This window comes from Crocuta crocuta, unplaced genomic scaffold (genome assembly GCF_008692635.1).
Source record: "Crocuta crocuta isolate KB4526 unplaced genomic scaffold, BGI_CrCroc_1.0 scaffold113, whole genome shotgun sequence".
Lineage (NCBI taxonomy): Eukaryota > Metazoa > Chordata > Mammalia > Carnivora > Hyaenidae > Crocuta > Crocuta crocuta.
This window is the reverse complement of record NW_027530368.1, coordinates 12,127,985-12,148,249: the sequence shown is the minus strand read 5'-3', so window position 1 is coordinate 12,148,249 and position 20,265 is coordinate 12,127,985. Positions and strand designations below refer to the sequence as shown.

Here is a 20,265-nt window from a genome sequence, read left to right as displayed (position 1 = left end):
GACTCCCATGTTTCACTCATAGGAAAACCTTGGACTCACACACGGATCCCACCACTTGACATATCATTCTGTTAAGCCTATCTTATTTCCAATCTTTGGCTAACTTGAAGTAGGAAATTGGAGAAGGGCAAGAAAGAAAGCTCTAGGTAGGTAACTGACAGAACCAAGGAGACTTAAAGAAACATATCTCAGTCAATAATATGCCTTGTTTATATGACCTAATCATATGTAATAAAATTATACTGAATATATGAATTCAAGTCAAGAAAGGACAGTGGAAAATAAGAGATGTTTTAAGTAGAATCTATTAGTTCTCAAACCTTTGACCAGTCACTACCTCTCTGGGCTTTCACTTCTTCATAAATATTTTTAAAAATATACTATTTGATGTCTAGACTTGTCTATGATAGAATGCTATGACTTCAGGTGACAACAATGGCTTGTCACCAAGAAGACAATCAGAAGTGCAACGTATTCTGGTATGCACTTATTTTTTATAAGATTTATTACGATGATAACTATTACCATAAATTTAACATTTTACTTCAGTTGTCTAGGACAAGATAGAGTGCAGGCAGGGCAATGTGCTTTTAATAGTGTCAAAGGCATCACTTCTTCATAATAACTAATATTTGGTGCTTTAATATAACCAGCAGTTAATGAGCATGTGCCAAGCATTGTGTTAGGTGCTAAGTCTTTGTGAGAAATTAACTTATTTTCATGTTTCCCCTGAAACAAATGGAGAGCAATAACAAAACTAAAACTTTAAAAATATGTAAATGTTTTGATCCAGAAATTCTTTCCCACAAGCTGTCCAACAGAAACTTTCATGCAAGTGCTTCAAGGTATCTGTGCAAAAATGTTTACTCATGCATTGTCTGTAACAGTGAAACACTGGAAATGACCTAAACATCCATCGATAGAATGAGAAAGACCTATACATATGAACATGAAAAGATGGCAAGATATAATACTGGATGACAAAAGAAATTTGTTAAGACAGTGTGTTTTCTTTTGTTGATATATAGATATAAGTATGTGCAAAAAAATCTCAAGGATACAGAGCAAAGTATTAATAAGAGGAAGGATTGTGGAAATTTTTTCTTTTTACATTTTTTAAGTGATACAGACATTCACTTAAAGATAATAAACACACAGGACAATCAATAAAGGTAAAACATATGGAATAATACAAAATAAAGGCAAGAAATTAAACCAATTAAATAAGTTTTAGCAATGTTTTATGAGAAAGTATTGAAACTTTATTTAAAACATGGGGCCCCTGGGTGGCTCAGTCAGTTAAGCATCCAACTCTTGGTTTTGGCTCAGGTCATGAGCTCATGGTTTGTGAGTTCAAACCCTGCATTGGGCTCTACACTGACAGTGTGGAGCCTGATTGGGATTCTCTCTCTCTCTTTCTCTCTCTCTCTGTGTCTCTATGGCTCTCTCCTACTCTTTCTCTCTCTCAAAATAAATAAACTTAAAAACATTTTTTAAATAACATGTTTTCCAAGCATTTAGACTAGGTAAGGTGTGGTTTCACCTCCAGTTTTCTGACCCAGTAGCTAGAAACTGTGAACTTTCACTCAGTTACCCCCTTCTTCATTCTGGTTGCTTTTGAGTTTTCAATAAAGCTTTTCACCTGAGCTTGCTCTTTAAGAGATGAGAATTCAGAACACGGAATAATAGTAAGTGCACACATGCCAATTTGTTTACTGTGAGTCTCTCAGAGGAAATCATGTGCATCTGTCTGTTTACTTTTCCCTGGTACCTAGAAGGTCACCTCTAAAAATAATCTTGCTCAGTGTCAGAGCTTCCGTGACACAGAGGTACATGCCTCACATGCTCTCTGCAGTTAGTGCCCTACGCCAGGCCTATCCAGTTCCCAAAGGACTGACATCAGAGGAGGAGAGGAAAGCAGCTGCCAGCTAAACTGTCCAGATACTAATTTAATTTAATAATGGACACAAAGGAAGGCCTTTAAAAAAATAGCACACACCTTTTCTCATGTCTGTCACTCTAGACTAGTGATGCTAAACTTTTAAATGTTTACTGACTATTGTATTTCTTCTTTTGTGATTCTTTGAAGGAAACATTACAAGAATTTCTCAACCAGAGCCCATGCTATGGTATTTGACTTTGCAAGAACTCATTCAGGTTGCCTAACCAGCCTTTACCTCTTCTGTCAGGCCCAAAGCTCTTGCTGATTGGACAGTCTTGAGAAACTATGTTTGTACCTAGGGAACATGCTCCATTTGCATTGGCCTCCACCCCATTCCTCCTAGGGGACACCTTTTCAATACCCATGTTGTACTGGGACACATTGTATGAATGGGGAATGTGAGGAAAAAGAAATCAGTTAGAAGTTTACTGTCCAAATCAGAAATCTTGAAAGGCCAAGCTAAAAACATGGGCAGAAGAGAAATGAATAGAAAGATGGTAATTGAAGAGTTGGACTCCATGGAATTTTATAGCTATTTGGATCTAGGGTGCAAAGAAGTTCCACACATTCCAGAAGTTTCCTAGACTTGTGCTAGGAAATTGGTGGTGCCATTATGGAGGAGACATCCCATACTGGACTCTGAACTCATCCTCTTCTGCCTCTCCAGGGACCTCAGGGCAACAATAATTGTTTTGCCATCTATCTTCAATTGTTCACTTTCATGGACTCCTTTCCATTTAATCCTATTCAAAAATCTCTCACATTTAAAAAACAAAACAAACAAAAACAAATCTTTCCCCTTGGGAGAAGGTGGGAAGATCTCATCCTAACATCCTCATCTTAAATGGTGGGAGTCAAGAAATGCTATCTTGATTAATGGAATGAAAAAGAGAGCCTATGTAGGCTTTAAAGGTGGCCAGTGGATGGTGACACAACCACTCTGGATGACAAAGAGAGAGGTATAAGTGAACAAAATTCTCATGCCGCATAGCAGGAAGTTAATAGATAATGTCTAAGACTGATAAATCAAGAAACAGTTGTTAGGAGGTTAATTAGTGATAAGGAGGTTACCTTAACACAGAAGCAGTTCAAAATGGTTGCTTCTGGGCTGGTAAAAAGTGGCTCAGAGATTCTTGCTTTTTTTTTTTTTTTTTTAACGATTTGCATGTATTTCTTTGGTGAGGTGGGTTTTTTTTTTTAAGTTTGTTTATTTTTGAAAGAGAGAGAGAAAACACAGGTGGGGGAGGGGCAGAGAGAGAGGGAGACAAAGAATCTGAAGTAAAGAACCAGGTTCTGAGCTGTCCTCACAGAGCTCGATGTGGGGCTCGAACCCACAAGCTGTGAGATCATGATCTGAGCCCAAGTCGGACACTTAACTGACTGAACCACCCAAGTGCCCCCAGTGCAATTTTAAAAGCTTTTTTTCCCTTTTTTTTTTTCCAATATGGTAAAGAGAGAGGCCTTAAAAAATATCCTCCCTGAACTTACACCTCCTTATGGCTACTACCGTCTCTTCTTCCTTAAGGCATATTCCTTAATATTAGTAGTAGTGGCCAACATTTACTGAATTATTGTGATGAGCCATGCACTGTTAATTACTATACTTTCATCATCTCATTTAATCTTCATAGTGAACTTACTGCAACTAGATATCTTGAAGGAGGGTTCTACATTCACCGTTTACATTTGCTTACCACCCAAATATCAGCTCACTGCACAGTGGCTTAGATTGCTCTCAGTAAGGGCACCTATAACCTCCTTACTGTTGAAACTAGTTATACTGTCAGCATCTTCACCTCTACTATTATCTCTTTGTTTCCACAAAAATACACTTTCTTGGGTTTTCCTTCTGCTTCTCTGGCTTCTTCTCAGTTTCCTTTAAGGTCTTTCTCCTCCTACTCACCTCCTAGATATTGGTATGTCTCAGTTCCTTCTTCAACCTGCTTTTCCTTTCATTTTATATCCTTTTGGAGTATTCATATACACCTATTGCTTAAGTTACCATTGATGAAACTCAAACCTCTGTCTCTATCCCAACAGTTCCTTCTCCTGAACTAGAAACAAATACACTACTGTCTATCAGACATCCTGATCTGGGTGTCCCACTGTCACCTCAACTCAACACGTCTCAAGTGAAATGCATCAACATTCCTTCATACTTGTTCTTTCTTGTGTATCTCCGTCTCAATCACTCTATCACCATCCACACAGTTGTCCTATATTCCAAATGTGAATATTATCCTTGATTCCTTAGCTGTCCTCCACATATAATGACATCTAATCAAGAATTCCCAAGTTCCATACAGTCTCCATCCTGAATTTCTTTCCAGGATGTAGAGGGCCACTACCTTAACTTGCACTGTCATCATCTTGTATCTGGACTGTGACTGTGACCAGCTGACTGGTCTCCCTCCCCCCTTCTCCTCTTGGGTTACCTCTTAGGTCTATTCTCTAGGTTGCAGACAGAGTGATTCTTTCTCCTATGCAAATCTGAACCTGCTTCTCCTCTACTAAAAGGATTTAATGGTTTCCTGCAACCTCAGCCTAGATTCCAGCTAGCCTCTGCTCACCTCTGTCTCTTGTACCTCTGGTCTGGCTCCTGGCATAAAATAACTGCTTGCAGTCTCCCAACTCTCTCTCCCCCATTTTCAGACATTTGCTCTCACTACACCCCCCGCCTGAGATCATGCTTCCTACCCTGTTCTCTTCTTTTGGAATTCCTACTAGTCCTTCTTGATGCAACAGATATTTTCTCTTTGGTAGAGGCTTTTTCTGACTCCGAAGCCTGAGTTAGGTTCTGATTCTGTGCATTACCATAGCTTTCCCCCACTGATGTGGGGGAAAAAGGCAAATGAAAAATTAAATTTCCTTACTGCCTACAGCCCATGGACAAGTCGTTGAAATAGGCAGAGTGGTCTGCCTCTAGGAACTCCACTGTCTTGATGATGACACTTTGCTAAGGGCAAAAGGCAAATTTATCCTGACCTCCATGATCCTGTAAGCCTATTTTAACATGGAAAAATTCCTTTGGAAACTTCCTTTATCTCTGCCCCCCAAATATATGTTAGCAATCGTCCTCCAAGCTTATGGCCCACTGATACACATCTGAAGGGTCTCATGATGGAATTTTTACTGAATAGTAATAAATGACCTAACAATAGCTAGCCCTCTCAAGACCCTGCAAACCTTGTTTCCAAATTATCTTGGAGATTTGTGCTGTTCCTAACCCCCTCTGAACTTGACAGTATATAATTGGCCACTCTTCACAACCCCAGTGAGGCTCATTCTGCCCACAAGTCCTGTCCCTGTGCTTTAATAAAACCACCTTTTTGCACCGAAGATGTTTCAAGAATTCTTTCTTGGCCATTGGCTTCGAATCCCAACACTTCAAACCACATCACCTATCATATCACTACCACACTACTGTACTTTTCTGTATCTTCTCTGTCTCTCTCACTAAACCGCAAATTGTTGTGGGATAGGTGGTATACTACCTATTCTGACAGAGAACATCAATTCATTGAATGAATGATGAGAGGCAGTCCTATGGATTGGAAAGAAAGTGGAGTCTGGATTCAGACAGACCGAGATTTTAGTTTCTTCTTCTTCTGAGTCTTTTTTTTTTCTTCAGCTGTTAAAATGCAGATCACAGTTCCTTCCTCAAAGAGTTGTTGTGAAGACTAAATGAAGCACCTACCACAGGATGTAGCCACAGGAGCTTGGAGATATGCGTGTTCTCTCCCCCCTGATAGCAACCTGGGAATCTGGTTTGAGAGAAGCAAAGATGAATTCAGAGGTGGATCATGCAGGAGGACAGGCTAGCAGGGAGCAGTAATTTAGGCCTGAAGCTGAAGTGGAAGCTGGAGGTATAGGTTTGGGAGCCATCCATTTACGGGAACCAAGCCCAGGAGTAAATGAGACTGTGCCCTGGGGAAGGCTCAGGCCTGGGGAGCAGTAAAGCGATTTGCCTTTGCAAAAGGAATGCGGAGGAGGAGTCGGTGGCATGGTCTGCAGGATATTAGAGGAGAACCAGGATGGGGAGGGAAAAGCAACAGTGTCACACACTGCAGAGAGGATGAAGAGAAAGTGCCACTTAGTTTGGACTTAATGAGGTCACTGATGTCCTTGGAAAGAGTGTGGATGGCTGTTTTGCGTGGTTAATCATTTGTTCTAGTACAGAGTAAAAAGAGGGGGGCCATGCGGGACTTGGAGTTCTAGAGCAAAAGTCATCTGGCTGATAAGGGGGAGGGAAGAGCTGAAGATAAAAGTAGCAGCAAACACTGTTCCTAAACCACAGGGTTGACTTGGGGCACATGCCAGTATCCAAATGCCAGGGCCCTTCCCCACTTCTCACCACCACCCTCGCTAACTCCTGCCCTGCTTAAGAATACCAAACAGTAACCCGGCATGGGTGACAGGAAGTGGTGGAGGCATATACAAAGCATATACAGTGAGTGAGTTTTTTGTTTAATAACCACCATTTATTCTTTTCTGTGTGGCAGGCACTATGCTAATGTGCACATTACCTCTCTTACTCCAACACAACAATCCTTTAAAATATCGTCATCAGTTTATTCATGAGAAAACTAAGGCTCAGAGAAGTTAACTGACTGTTGGAAGTCAACCAGTAAGTGATGAACTGAGATTAAATTGGTATCTCTGAGTCCAGAGCCCTTGCTCTTTATTGGTTTGGGGGCATGGGTAGAGTGGGGAAAGGGACCTGGAGAAGTCAGTTGAGAGTCAAGGGAGAGATATCTCAAGGCTTTGGAAAGTTAAGGAACCTGTTTTATGTACATAACTCACTTCCCTGACTCTATTTGACTAGGTAGTAAGTTAAGTTTACACCAAAGGCTAGAACCATCTAGACCTGCATAGTCTTATAACACTTTCTCTGCTGATGGAATGTTCTCTGTCGGTGCTAATATGGTAGCCACTAGCCACTCATGGCTATTGAGCACTTGAAATGCAGCTACTGTGATAGGAAAACTAAATTTTTTATTTTACTTTATTTAGTTTTTTTAAATTTTACTTTTATTTATTTATTCATTTAATATTTATTTTGAGAGAAGGAGTAAGCAGTGGAATGGCAGAAAGCAAGAAAGAGAGAGAGAGAGAATCCCAGGCAGGTTCTGTGCTGTCAGTGCAGGGCCTGAAGTGGGGCTCGATCTCATGAATCATTAGATGATGGCCTGAGCCAAAGTTAAGAGTTGGATGCTTAACCAACTGAATCACCCAGGAACCCCCTCATTTTAGTTTAAATTTAAAAACTGATCCTTGATTCAGTTATTGAAAATTTTAAGTATATTTTGGGCAACCTCATCTACGAAACTACTTTTCCAATTTAAAATTGTTAAATATAAAAATATAGTGAGCATCTGAATTGTTATTTGCTGTACATGTAATATACATTAGATTTCAAACACATAAAAGAAATGAATGTAAAATAGCTTATAAATTTTTAATCAGCTACAGGTTGAAATGACAATATTTTTAATATATTGGCTTAAATATATATTATTAAAATTAATTTCGTTTGTTTTAAGAAAACAAATTTTAATATGGATACTAGAAAAACATTAATTAAGTGTGTGGCACACATTATATTTCTGTTGGACAGCCTTGATCTAAAGGTAAGGTCCTGGTACTAAGAAGTTTTCATTAAGTGGAAGGGTTGAAAGGTCTTTCCCCTGCCTTTTACTACCCTAGGCCTCTCCATTCTTTCTTCCTCTCCATCTTTCTTCTCACCCATTTAGTCTGTTTATTGCTGGTGGGTGTCCTCAAGAAATAGAGCCATTAAATGGGATGAGTGTTGGCTCTGCTCCTGATAGGTTAGATATCCAGAGGCAGTAATAGTGAGACCAACTTTGATACGTGAGAGTCCATGCTTTTAAGCCCATATGTAGATTCTGTCTCCATCACCATGGCCACTCCATTCATGTAGCCATTGTGCCAGTTCCAATGACAAAGCTTGCACCCACAATTGAGCTGATCCATCCGTAAACCATGACTGGATTTTTCCCTCCTTCAGCCAATTATACTGGATGCCTCCTACAACCATAGGTATGAGCTTGAGGGAGGAACACTAGTGCCCTCATCAGGTCCACTATGTCCCAGTCAAGTTATGTGGAGATTTAATTGTAATTATCAACCTGGCAGCCAGAAGAGGAGGTGGACACAGCTCCTGAGAGAGCATCTGTTGCCTTGAAGAGGCCTCTGAAACATCTTGCTACACAGAGAGGGGTTGGTCATGTCTATAGATTCTGAAGGTTCAGGGAAGACTGCAGAGCCAATATTTTTGAGGGTATCCATCCAGATGTTCCCATCCCATGTTTCAGGGTCCCAGGTTTTCTCAACCAGGGTATAACAGACCTACCACGCACAGCATTCCACTGTTTGGGGGGATCCTAACTATCAGATTCTGAGTTTGGTCCTGGGTTGTACTAGCTTTACTACTTTATTTTTTTTTTTTTACATTTATTTATTACTGAGAGACAGAGAGAGACAGAGCATGAGCTTGGGAAGGGGCAGAGAGAGGGGGGAGGGAGTAATAGAATCCAAAGCAAGCTACAGGCTGTCAGCACAGGGCTTGAACTCACGAGCTGCAAGATCATGACCTGAGCTGAAGTCGGATGCTTAGCGAACTGAGCCACCCAGATGCCCCTAGCTTTTCTACTTTAAAAGCTACCAAACAGGCCTGCTGGCTGTCATATTTAACCATAAATGTCTTTTAACTGCCCTCCATTTTCAATTATTCCTCTGTAGGATGTCAATGCAACTGTTTAATATCCAGCGAATTCCATTATCCTTATGTGTAGTCTCTCCCTCCTCTGACAGCCTGCATTTAAAAAGGTTCAAATCATCTCACCCACCAGTGTATTATTCTCCACTGGGATATCACTCCCAAGTCACTTCTGGTGCTATTTTTAGCAACTGGGCAACCACTTTTGTCTGAGACTATCTGTGCCCACATACCACTTGGATGGGGTCCTCCATGCCGGCAGGGAGGTATGTGGTCCAGTCCCCAAACTGAGCTTGTCATTTCAGACCACTTCCAGTACCATCTGTGTTGATGGTTCTCTGGGCAGCAGACATCAGGCAGAGTTAGAATTGCAAGAGATTTATTGCTGGTCAAATCTATTAAAGGAGTAGTCAGAGTAAATTTTTAGACCATGATGCAGGTCTGACATGTGGAAAAGGAGAGGAGAAAGTGAAGATTGAATAGGAAGAGCCTCAGACAGAGGTCTAACTCTGAGAAAATCTTGGCCAGCATAGAGGGGGCCTATATTGGGCAGAAATGTCCAGACACTCCTACCTATGCCATGCTTACGTACTTATGGAGAACTTTCTGGAAAAAAAAGTAGCTACGGTGTGTAGTAACTAGAAGGCAGGAGAGGGCTTCTGAGGTTTCGGTAATTATCTGTTTCTTTGTCTGGGTTTCATGTATGTGTGTTTATTTTATAAAATTTTATCAAGCTCACTTTTACGAACTTTTATGTATACATGCTACATTTTTATTTTTAAAAAGCCATAGGTCTTTTGCCTTTGGCCTCTAAATAGCCTTAATAAAGAACTTCAATTAGAATTTTGAAACTTGGGGTGCCTGGGTGGCTCAGTCAGTTAGGTGTCCAACTTCAGCTCAGGTCATGATTTCACAGTTCAGGAGTACAAGCCCCACATCCAGCACTGTGCTGACAGCTCAGAGCCTGGAGCCTGCTTCTGATTCAGTGTGTCTCTTTCTCTGCCCCTCCCCCACTCTCAAAAATAAACAAACATAAAAAAAAGATATTCATCATTACACTGTTTATATAGTGGACGCCCGGAAGCAACCTAAGTGTCCATCAGTGTAGCACCAACTAAATAAATTATGGTACAACAACGGAATACAATGAAAGAGTTTAAAAATAATATTGAAAATCTATATTTAATGGCATAGGATTATAGTCATGATATAGAATTTGTAAATAAAAAGAGTGGCACAAAAATATGTTCAATATGATCTCTTTTACTAAAAATTTAACAACTCCACATTGCTGTACTTAGAACAAGGAATTAAAAGTATTTTACATAAAATATTAATAGTTATCTTTGGATAATATGTTTAAAATGATCGTTACTTTCTGTATGTTTTTAATGTATGTTATAATTTAAATGTCTTTATGTTTTTAATTTTTTACAATTAAAATTTAATGCTTTTCTAGTCAGAACTCTTCCCTCCAAAATCATTTAAAAATAAATAAAGTAGTCTATGTTTTTAAATAAGTAATTTAGGAGTGCCTGGCTGGCTCAGTCAGTTAAGCATCTTATTCTTGATTTCAGCTCAGGTCATGATCTCATGGCTGGTGAATTCCAGCCCCACCTCTGGCTTTGCACTGACAGTGTGGAGCCTGCTTGGGATTCTCTCTCTTTTCCTCTCCTCTCTCTGCCCCTCCCCACACACTCTCTCTCGAAATAAATACATAAAACATTTTTTTAAAAAATAGGTAATCTATCACTCAAGATTCACATTAAACATCTACCAAAAGTAGAACTGTGCTAAGTCTTTATAGAGATTTTTTTTAAAGTTTTATCTATTTTTAAGTTTATTTATTTTTGAGAGAGAGAGAGAGCATGTGTGCATGAGAATGCATGCAGGGGTCCTCGGGAGGGACAGAGAGAGACAGAGAGACAGAATCCTAAATAGGCTCCATGCTGTCAGCAGAGAGGCCGATGTGGGGCTCAACATCACAAACTGTGAGATCATAACCTGAGCCTAAACCATGGGTCCAACACTTAACAGACTGAGCCACCCAGGCACCCCTAAGTTTTATTTAAGTAAACTGTATACCCACTGGGGGGCTCGAACTCATGACCCCAAGACCAAGAGTAGTAAGCTCTTCTGACTGAGCCAGCCAGGACCCTTTCTGGTTTATTTTTTTAAAGGAGCCTAAGAGAGTGTCTTTTACTTTGAAAGTTTATACTCTTCTTAGAGATATAAAACACACACAGAATTAGAGAATTAGTCAGTGTATAATGAATGGCCAGGTTATGAAATCCTTTAGGGTCATCCTTTATCTGTGTATACCCAGAGTCTTTAGTGTCACCAGGAATATGATATTGGAGTGCCTTCTATATTAGTCAACAAAATGAAGAAATGAAACAATGAATAATGAATTCATTAAAAAATGAATGTTTGATGAGTAAAAGGCATTTGAGACCAGGGAGTAGTGTGAGATGGCCACAGAACTGGCAATGTCATCTGTAATTATGTTTCAGTTACAATCTATAAGGTAATAACTCCTGAATCCTTACCTCCTGCCCTTACCTCTTTCTTGAGTTTCGGACAAACATTTACGGCAGCAAACTTGATGTTGACACATGGATGGTTTCAAAGGCACCTGCAACAAAACCAATATTGAACTCATTTTTCTACTAACTCTGTTCCTCCTTTTCCTGCTGCTAATATCACCCAGACCAGAATCTTAGAAGTCATCCCAGACTTTATCCTCTCCCTCAGTCTTCACATTCAATTTGTTACTAAAATGTCATTTCTATTTCTTCAATTGCTTTGGAATTTGATTTTTCTTCCCCTCTGATTTCCTTCCTTCTGGCCACTCTTCCTTACTATTCATCTCCCTTGTCATTGTCAAACTGATTTTTCTAAAATGCAAATTTAATTATCTTTCTGTTTTCCTTAAGACTGTCTTGTAGCTCTCCTCATTGCTGGAGGATAAAACCCATACTCCTTGGTTAGCCTGACATACAATGTCTTCCATGATCTGGTCCTGTCTATCTTGCTTTCCTCCCTACAAATAAGCTGGAAGGTCCTGGTGATGGAGACTATATTCTCTTCATCATTCCAGTGCCTCACAGTTTAGGGAACCTAATAAAGTTTCCCTAAATGAATGAATGAGGAAATAAGACCTAAAACGGGCTTTGCAGATTGGGTTGTGTGGATAAAATATAGATAGAAGATCTGGATCCTTCAAATAAGTATTGGACTACTAAGTTGAGCTATTCGTAGAGATTCCTTGTCATTTTTGTACCTCCAAGACCTGCCAAGTACTTCAGACACATAGTAGGTATTCAATACATATTGGTTTAATTAATAAATTAATGAATAGTATTATGTATTCAGCCACAAAACAATATTTCTTTCGGGAAATGTAATGCTCAATTAATTACAGAGCAAATTATTTGGGAAAGAGATGAAAACTCCATTAATTCTGGCCATATACCCAAGCAAACAGACCAGGCCTCAGGCCAATTTAGTCAATATGGACCTGTGTTAGAGAGGACACCTGTCTTCCTAAGGTCAGCAGCTCTAGCATTAGTTTATTAACTGTAACCAGATCTGGCTACAGATGCTGCCAAAACAGGGATATCCCAAGGTGTTGTTACTGGAAGCTAATTTTGGATAAATACATCCTAGAGGCTTTAAGTCTTTCAAAATGAGGACTGTATGCTCTAATAAGTCATAAATATTATTGGAGTTTCTATTTGCAGTGAATAGTGAAACTCATACTTTTTTGTAGTTATGACATGTAATGAACATGCTGGCATTTTAATACGTATATTGAGGTTCAGAATTCAAATATTTTACAAGGTCCTAGAAACTTGTCTGCAAAGTAGTGAGTGTGTTATGAAAAATGACCCTGCTGGGATACAGTCACTCCCTTCGGAGGACTCACAAGTAAATTTAGTTAGCTTAAGCTTCTGCCAGCATGATGGTAGCTCAGAGAATGACAAGGATATCTCTAGTTTCCAGTTCCTCTTATCTACTGCTTCTCCTGATGTCTAATTTGGAGAAACTCCATTTTGCTGCAGGTTCAAGTCTCTGGGTTATCTTACTCCTGGACTTTTCTGCAACTGTTTATTCTCTGGAGCTTTCAAGGAAAGTCAGTGGTTCATGATGTAGAGCCTTTCACTAGAAATACAAAAGGGTAAGCTGGTTAAAGTATCAATGGTCAAGATTTCATAAAGGTTTTTTTTCCTTGACTGGAAGAGTATTAACTGAATTTGTCTATTAGATGAGGAGATGAAAAATAATAATCTTGACTAGTTTTCCATCATTAAGCTGGAACGTTGCTAAATGCTTTCTGCTATCATGCCAACATGAAATGGCTTTTCTTGCTCCCAGTTTAACTGGCTAGAAACTTCAACAAATAAAGCTTTAATTTCTTTGACCCTATGGGACAGAGAGTGGATAAATGAAAATGAAGAAGACCAACTTATTTATCCCAGTCACCAAGAGGCTTGGAGCTTTAGGGAAGGATTTCCCTAGAGATGAAAGGACAGCATTTGCAGTTTTCTTTAAAAATTAATAAAGCAATTTGATTTTTAATACTTCTGCAGTTTCGGGGTAGTGACTTTTTATAGCTCTGAGCTATATGCTTAAATACACTTCAAAATGTCAAAGTGGGCCTCTACACATCCCCCCTTCCTGCTGTTTCCAAAATGGTTTCTCTCTTAATTATCTGCAGACTTACAACTTCATTTGAAAACAACTTGAAAGGCTCCTGATTAGTTGCAAGCAAAGCTGATCACCTGGTGCCTTCTTAAAGTCAGGAGCAAATGCAACCTGGTTGGAGTTTGTTATCCATGAATATTCATGGAAGGCAGAATTGCCTAGTGGTTAAGAGCACTAGCTCTGGAATCTGGTAAGCTGTGTTTGAGTCCTGCATCTTTTGCTCACTAGCTATACAGCTTGTGCAAGTTATTTAAGCTTTCATCAGTGAAAGGGGGACAATAATAGCACCTACTGAGCATACACTGTGCCTGGCACAATAGTAAGTACTCAGTAAATCTTATTAACAAAAAGAAAATAAGCAGCAGCAGCAAAACATCATACCAATAAGATTTCGTACTAGGTCCTGAGGATACAATAATGTGTAAGATATGTGTTGCATCTTTCCCAGGCTGATTGGAGAGAAGGAAGATGTGTATTTGTGTGTGTGTGTGTGTACATATATACACATATATATGTACATATGTTTATTAGACACATATATTAAGTTGAGGTGTCAGAGCTAAGAGTGAGTGAAAGAAGATTCGTCGAGGAAGAAAGACAGGTGCTTGACCTTGAAGGAAGGGCAGGATCCAGATATGCTGACTACAGTGGTGGGGGCATTCTCAAGTCCATCACAACTGCATCAGTTACTCTTCTTGTCAACTTCATTGAACATCTCAGGTACCTCAATGACTAAGAATTCATGGGGCAAGGATGTAGGGGGATTAAAAGGTCATGGGCTTTTTTTGAATGTTTTCAGTTTGGCCATTTGAAACCAAAGATCTATTGTTAGTTGAAATATACTTATTTTCCTTAAGTAAATGGAATATTTTGTCAAATGTAGAAAAGAAATAATTCTCTGCCACAATAAAATGAAAAATTATGTATATGTCATAGGTACTTATATTTCTTAGGAGATAACATAAACAGATATGATCCTTGACCTTGTGATACAATAAAAACTTGGAACCATCTAAATTTATATATAGTTTAATAAATCATGCGTAAGGAAAAGTGTATGGTTCAATGTAGTCTAGGGGGAATATGATAGTGAGCTTGACTAGGGTGCTGGCAATGAAGAGGGGAAGAAGTGTATAGGTTCAAGATCTTTATAGACAACCTATTTTAGGTATAACATATAGTAAGGAGAACATGCTATCAGATATTTTCCAAAAGACTCTTCTCTAGAGACAACAAAGCTATCTCGTGCTCTCTTGTAAACATAAACTTTATCAAAAGATAGTAAAATAGGGGTGCCTGGGTAGCTCAGTTGGTTAAGCAACTGATTCTTGATATCGGCTCAAGTCATTATCTCACAGTTCATAGGTTTGAGCCCAGCGTCAGGCTCCATGCCAACGGAGCATGGATTGTCTCTCCCTTTCTCTTGCCTCTCCCCTGCTTGTACTCTCTCTCTCAAAATAAGTAAATAAACTAAAAAAAGGGAAAGAAAATATAGTAAAATAATACCCAAATATTGACATGTTAGGGATAGAACTACTGGAATGTCTCTCCTGGAACGTCTTTCATTCTTTAATTCATTAAAATTTTTTATTGTTTCCTATTATGTGCCATCCAGTATGTATTAAGTAATGCATACGTGGTTGAAAACAAAATAGATTATGTTTCCTTCTCTCATGGAGCTGAAGGAAGATAGACCATAAACAGGTAAGCAAATAAATCACCATACATGTATGCATCCAGAAACTAATTATTGAGTACATATTATGTTTTGGAGGAATATTTTGCATTCTCAGGATACGATGATGAACAAAAGTAGGCTGTCCCTGTCTTCATGGAGCCTACATTGTGAGGGAGACAACTTACTCAGAATCACACTAAAAAAAAATAAAGTTGTAACTATATAAGAGCTATGAAGGAATATACAATAAGGAAATATGACCTCACAAGAAAGCCAGAGGAAGCTTCTCTAAGGAAGTGAAAAATGGGGCACCTGGGTGGCTCAGTTGTTAAGCATCTGACTTTGGCTCATGATCTCATGATTTGTGAGTTCGAGTCCCACATTGGGAGAGGATGATCCCTGCTTCAGGTGAACAAACCATGCTTCAGTTAAAACATGAGCCCTGCTGGGGCGCCTGGGTGGCTTAGTCGGTTAAGCGTCCGACTTTCGCTTAGGTCATGATCTCACGGCTCGTGGGTTTGAGCCCCGCATGGGGCTCTGTGCTGACTGCCGGCTCAGAGCCTAGAGCCTGTTTCAGTCTGTCACTCCCTCTCTCTCTGACCCTCCCCTGCTCACGCTGTCTCTCTCTCTCTCCTAGAAATAAATAAATAAAAAAAATTAAAAAAAAACATGAGCCCTGCTTTTCTCTCTCCCTCTCTCTCTCTCTCTGTGTCTCTCTCTGCCTCTTGCTCACTTGCGCTCTCTCTCTCGCTCTCTCTCTCTCTCTCTCACACACACACACACACACACACACACAAAGTAAGTGAAGAATGAAGAACTGAAGGATAAGGAAAGCTAACCTGGCAAAAGGAAGGTAAGCATTCACGATAGGGAAGAGCACGTGGCTAAGGCCATGGTATGTCTGAGAGGCCAAGAGGCAGTGAGTGTGGCTCAGAGAGGAAGAATAACCCCCAAAGGAGACAGAGAAGGAGCAGCTGGAGGTGAAGGAGCAAACTCAGAGTATTGGTCATAGAAGCCATGGGGAGACACTGTTTCAAAAAGGAGGCCATGGCCAAGAGTCAAATATTGCTGAGAGGTCAAGAAATACGAGAACTGAAAAAATCCCCTGGATTTCACAACATGCAGGTCACTGGTGAGCCCAGTGGAATGAAGGGCCAGAAGCCAGAATGGAATGATTTGAGGGTGAGTAGAAGGTGAAGAAATGTAGGGAGCAGGAGTATAGATTAGGAATTACATTTGGTCACATGTAATGGAGTCTGATGACAGTTGCTTAACTAAATTAGGTTCTTTTCCTCATATAACAAAACAGACAGAGGGAGATCATTAAGGCTGGGACAGTGACTCCATGATGTCATCAATGTTCTAGAGTCCTTCTTTAGGCTCTATCATCCCCAGTATATGGCTTTTTCCCCATTGTGCATGTAAGACAGCTGCTAACTCTTAAGCCAGTGTTTCAGATAGGAAGAAGAAACATCAAGGGGAAAGTCTGGTACCTAAACCAGGAAAGCAAAAATTTTCTGTAAATCCTCAGCTGACTTCAGCTTACTTATCATTAGCCAGAACTGTGTCATATGGCCTCTCCTAGCATAAGGGCAAAGGCAGCTGGGAAATGTAGCTCTTTAGTCTGACTTTGACTCATTACTGTTCCTAACAGAACCAGTTTCTGTAGAAAACAGGGGGGACAGATATTGAGAAGCCACCCATAGCAGCTATGTAGCATGTACAAATCACATTGAGAAAGTTTTTCCACAAGAGAAGGAGATTATAACATGACAGTTGGAGGGGGGATGAGAGATTGAGTGACCTTTTTATTTATTTTTTATTTTTTATTTTTGAGAGACACAGAGAGAGAGAGAGAGAGTGCGAGAGAGCAAGGAGCAGAGAGAGAGAGGGAGGAAGACACAGAATCCGAACGAGGCTCCAGGCTCTGAGCTGTCAGCACAGAGCCCGATGTGGAGCTCGAACCCACAAACCATGAGATCATGACCTGAGCTGAAGTCAGACACTTAACCGACTGAGCCACCCAGGCACCCCTAAAAAAATTTTTTTTTGAGGATGACTTGAATGTATTTAAAACTTAATAAGAAGGGTCTAATCAGGAGAAAGAGAGGAAGTTTGAACATACAAGGATATAAAAGGATAACTGACAATGTAATGTTCCTTAGAAAGAGAGAGGGAATAGAATCTAAACAAAGAAGGATTAACATTAAAGAGCAATAAGGGTAGGCTCTCTGATGTAACAAGAGGAAGGAGGGAAGTAGGCTTATGTTTTATATTGAGAAAATGGGGCTTCTATTACCTCTATCAGGCTGGAGGTGAGGTTTGCTATTGGCAATGAGGGTAGATGGGAGTGATCAGGGCTTTGAGAAGTTTGAGACACTGCAGTCTAAAATGACTGCTGTGGGGCAAAACTGATTAAAATATAAAGGGCACAAAAAAATTGCTATCAGGGAATGCTGTTCTCATGTAGCTTTCCCAGCAATATACTAGAGAATGACATTCAGATAATCAAAACGACTATAAAGACATCAAGATAAGGTCTGGTGCTAAGTATTAAATATACAATTACTAGGGCATCTGGGTGGCTCAGTTGGTTAAGCATCTGACTTTGGCTCAGGTCATGATCTCACAGTTCCTGACTCAAGCACTGCATGAGGCTCTCTGTCGTCAGTGCAGAGCCCACTTCAGATCCTCTGTCTCCTACTCTTTCTGTCCCTCCACCCCTCTCTCAAAAATAAACATTAAAAATAAATAAATAACTACTTACAGAACAACCCATACCCATGCCCATACCCGCTGAATATCCTCCTATCCCCATCATTAACATCATTAATTCAACAAATACTTAGTGAATATCCTCTACAGAATAGATACTTATTTGTGTCATGCAGCATGCTAGGATAGGTTGGGGTGTATGGGAAGCAAAGCCTGGGAGAAGACAGCAGCAGGAAAGCAATTAATTGAAAAGGTGGGCCCTCTCTTAGCTGGAAAGATATATAGAGGTCTTAACATTTAAGCCCAGGGATAGTGGCTAAAACTCTACCTACACAGTGGCATGTAAGGAGAGGTGCTCTGATCTGAGGAGTAAGACAGGAATGGTGACATCTGATTTTGGGAGCTCTGGGCAATTTTCATGATGCCAGGGGCAAGCCTGGACCCAGATCATTTGGAATTGACGGTGCCTAGAAGAGCAATCCAGCTGTGGAGATGGTAGGTACAAAGTTAGAGGGCAGAGCAATGTTTCAGCAGGCCAACTTCCTACTTGGCTCATTCCTCAAAATGCAAGTCTCAAGAGGCTTCAGGCACCTAGATGTTAGATACCCAAAAGTACAGGAGCCTGATAGGCTGACACAAGGAAATTCCATCTGAATAATGCTGCTCATGTCAAGAGCTAGGTTGTCCTGCATACATGGTCTATCTTAGAATGCCTAGTGCAATAGAAAAAATATTTCTATGTGTATATTCTACTTACCACTATGAATATTTTTATATTCTACTTACCACCATGGAAAGAACATATCATATTCAGTGGGGCAAATAGATAATAATAATAACCACCACTGGGGCACCTGGGTGGCTCAGTCGGTTAAGTGTTTGACTCTTGATTTCAGCTCAGGTCATCATCTCACAGTTCATGGGTTCAAGCCCCATATCAGGCTCCTCTCTGATGGTATGGAACCTGCCTGGGATTCTCTCTCTTTCTCCTTCTCTCTCTCTGCCCCTCCTCTGCTCATGCTCTCCCTCTCCTCTCTCTCAAAATAAATAAACTTTAAAAAAATAATATAACCACCATTTACTTCACATGCTACATGCTAGACACTGTTCTAGATATTTAATGAGCTATATCTCATTTTATCCTTACAACAACCCTCTGAGTTAGCTATTATTATTCCCGTTGAGAAAAGGAAATTGAATCTAATCTAGTAAGTTTATTTATTTTTATTTTTTAAATGTTTTTATTTATTTGAGAGAGAGAGAGAGAGAGAGACAGCGTGAGCAGGGGTGGGTCAGAGAGAGAGAAGGAGACACAGAATCTGAAGCAGGCTCCAGGCTCTGAGCTAGCTGTCAGCACAGAGCCCAACGCGGGGCTCGAACCCATTAACCTGAGCCGTTCATGGCCGGATCATGACCTGAGCGGAAGTCGGACGCTTAACCAACTGAGCCACCCAGGCGCCCCTAATCTAGTAAATTTAAGTTAATTTGCCAAAGATTACATGGCTGTAATTGGCCAACCCAGGATTCTAGCCCATGTGTGACTCCAGATCTACCATTTTACCATAACTGTTATATCACACTGTTCCACTATGGTATTGAATCCTTATTAAGTGTCACTTAAATAATGAATGGATTCACCTGGTTTTTAGTAAGCAAAACTGAGATCATAGCCCATTTCTTAGGATGTGTTACTAAAATGACAAGACCATGCTGCCCTTTATCTATCAGCTTCAGCGGCATTGGCCACTGGCTATTTTCAAAGTAAATAAGAATATCTGACATTTATATTGTGGTATACACCTTATAAAAACATTTTTCTCAAACTTACCACATATATCATGAACACTGAAGCCCACACATATACACACAAAAATCAATGCAAAACATTTAATAAATATAAATTCAATTTGTGGTAAAGGCCAGACACTTACTGTAGTTTTTCATTTTTCTATAACCTGTCATTTAAAACTTTATTTTTACTTCTTCAGAAGTAAAACAGTGATTTGGTTTTTCCACACCAGCATTTGTTTATCACTTCTTTAATGGAAATTTTCAAAGACACCCAAAAGTAGGGAGAATAGAACCTCTGAGTATCATTCAGCTTCAACAATAATCATTTTCTCAGTAAGTTTGATGGCATGATTTCTAATAGAGTCATCTCTTAAATCCTTTCTGATATAATTACTACTTTATTCAGATATTATCTTGGTGTTTCCATATCATTGGCATAATTATTGCCATATACTAATTAACCATGGCTGTTACATGGGACATTTGATATATTATTAAATGCTATTGCTTAAGTTAGCTCACTATAGCCCACAAAGTATTTCTCTTTTACCTGGAAATATGATAATTATGAGTTTTAAGTTTTGCCTAATATTGGGTTTGAAAATGAATCTATATGGTATCTGTGCCCCTACTGGGTTAGTCCATGTTTAACCACACTGACCATCCCATTTTAACCCCTGAAACAGAGAAGAA

At 39.7% G+C, this 20,265-nt stretch overlaps 1 long non-coding RNA gene across 1 annotated transcript in view; it reads right to left on the bottom strand.

Moving 5' to 3' along the window:
- LOC144233379 (uncharacterized) overlaps window positions 1–20,265 on the bottom strand; it is a 70,053-nt gene that overhangs the window by 30,787 nt on the left and 19,001 nt on the right. The window contains exon 2 of the long non-coding RNA XR_013335660.1: window positions 11,244–11,316. This is a non-coding gene — a long non-coding RNA (uncharacterized LOC144233379). The remainder of the gene's footprint in view (window positions 1–11,243; window positions 11,317–20,265) is intronic.